This window comes from Ranitomeya imitator, chromosome 2 (genome assembly GCF_032444005.1).
Source record: "Ranitomeya imitator isolate aRanImi1 chromosome 2, aRanImi1.pri, whole genome shotgun sequence".
In the NCBI taxonomy this organism is placed as follows: Eukaryota; Metazoa; Chordata; class Amphibia; order Anura; family Dendrobatidae; genus Ranitomeya; species Ranitomeya imitator.
Window position 1 is genome coordinate 268880711 of NC_091283.1, and position 2167 is coordinate 268882877.

Consider the following 2167-nt stretch of genomic DNA (forward strand, 5'->3'; position numbering starts at 1 on the left):
TCTGTGCGCTTTTGTCTATACAAATATATACAAGACTAAGCTAACCACCATCCCACACTCAAGCCCACCATTCCCAACCCCCGCACTGACCTGAGCGCTAGTCCTGCGTCTCATGCCTCAGTCCATGTCCAACGTCCATAATCCAGATCAGGCAGTGCTAGTTTTCCCCCAAACACCCCAGTGTCCCATAGTCCCACAAGATAAGCCCACCTCCCCCTTTTCCCACCACCCAACATAACACCTACACCCAAATCTACATCCCTATATACAATATATACAATATATACAGCAGCGCACACTACAATAACCATAAATCACAAAGCCCAAGTTCGGCGCCTGCAGCCCTACATCACTGTATAATGATCAAACAAAACCAAAATCTACAGTGTCAGCAGCAGCCCACCACCAGGAAAGGAGATGACCAGACTAGGGCGCACTAAAAGAAAAGCCCCTCCAGAGGAGAGCGGCCTTCCGTGTGCTCAGCTCCCATACTCCAGAGAGCGCACCTTCACCAGGTCACCGAGTATGGTCCTAAACACATCTTCCACTGGGAGGATTTTCCATTGCGTCGATACTAAGCACCATGCTTTTCACGTGTGATACCTAACCACTGCGCTAACTAAAAATAAGGTGCAGCGGTCCCGACCACCAAGGTCTCCAAATGTTCCATAGGCCGATTCCGCATAGGAGAGACCAGCCAGCTGAGACCAGCCAATGGAGGCGCCCACCCTGTTGTACACCTCTGTGCTGAAGGGACAATGAAGCAGGTTCACCTTCTGAGTGGCGATCTCTAGCCTGCTGTCCCAATTTTGTTTGGGGTAATCCCTCTGGACAAATTCGATGCCAAGGATTTTTGCAGAGACTTTGGGGTCTGGAAGGGTGTCCGGGAGATCAAAACCACGATCTCCTCCTCCCAGCCAGAGATTCTCAAACTTATCCCGGCTGACCTTGGACCCGGATGCCTCCGAGTAGCGATCTACCTCTGATATCAGCCACCCTGCCTCCTCGTGAGAGGAATCAAAAACAATGATATCATCAGCATACGCCACCACCCTCAGAGTGGCTTCTGGTGCTGCCCGGTCCATCCCAAAACCGGCCAACGGTCCATGCTCCCCCCTCCTAAGAAGTGGGTCAATGGCAAACACGTACAGCAGCAGGCTCAAGGGGCAACCTTGGCGAACACTAGACCCAATCTCAAAAGAGCTGCCAATCCAACTGTGCACAAGCAGGAAACATTCTGCCCCACTGTACAAGGTCTTAAGCCAATAAACAAACCCCTCAGGCAGGCCATATCTCATAAGGACAGCCCAGAGGTACTCGTCATTAACCGGATCAAACGCTTTTGCCTGGTGCAGTGACAGCATGTGCCCCTTCCAGTGCCCAGCCCTATCCTGCTCCACTGCCTCTCGGACACAGAGCACAGCACTAAATGTGCTGTGGCCTGGAACAGAGCAATGCTGGGTCTCCGAAAGGAGTTGGGGTGCAAATTTCACCAGCCAATTAAACAGCACCTTTGGCAGAACCTTCCTGTCTGCATTGAGAAGCGCTATGGGATGCCAATTCTCAATGCAAGATGGGTCCTTACCCTTTGACAAGATGATCAGGGCAGACCTCCTCATTGACTTTGGCAGAGTGCTGAGGAAAAGACTCATTGAATACCTCAGTCAAGAGGGGAACCAAATCGTCCTTAAAGGGAACCTGTCACCTGAATTTGGCGGGACCAGTTTTTGGTCATATGGGCGGAGTTTTCGGGTGTTTGATTCACCCTTTCCTTACCCGCTGGCTGCATGCTGGCCGCAATATTGGATTGAAGTTCTTTCTATGTCCTCCGTAGTACACAACTGCGCAAGGCAATCTTGCGCAGTTGTGTACTACGGAGGACATATCGCCACAGCTGGCGGAAGAATATCGCCACTCTTTCCTTGAACATCTCCTACCTCTCTGACTTACTACTACACAGATCCAGTAAAGGTACATGGCTCTGAAGAAAATCCTCAAATGACTGTCTTATTTCCGTTTCTTCCAAGAGAGACGAATTGAGCCTCCAAAAGCCTCTTCCCATCCGGAGGGTCTCTGTAACACTCAGAGAAAACAAAATTAAATAGTGGTCGGAGAATTCCACCTCAACAACAGACACTGCTGAAGAGACAGCTTCCTCCTTTAAATA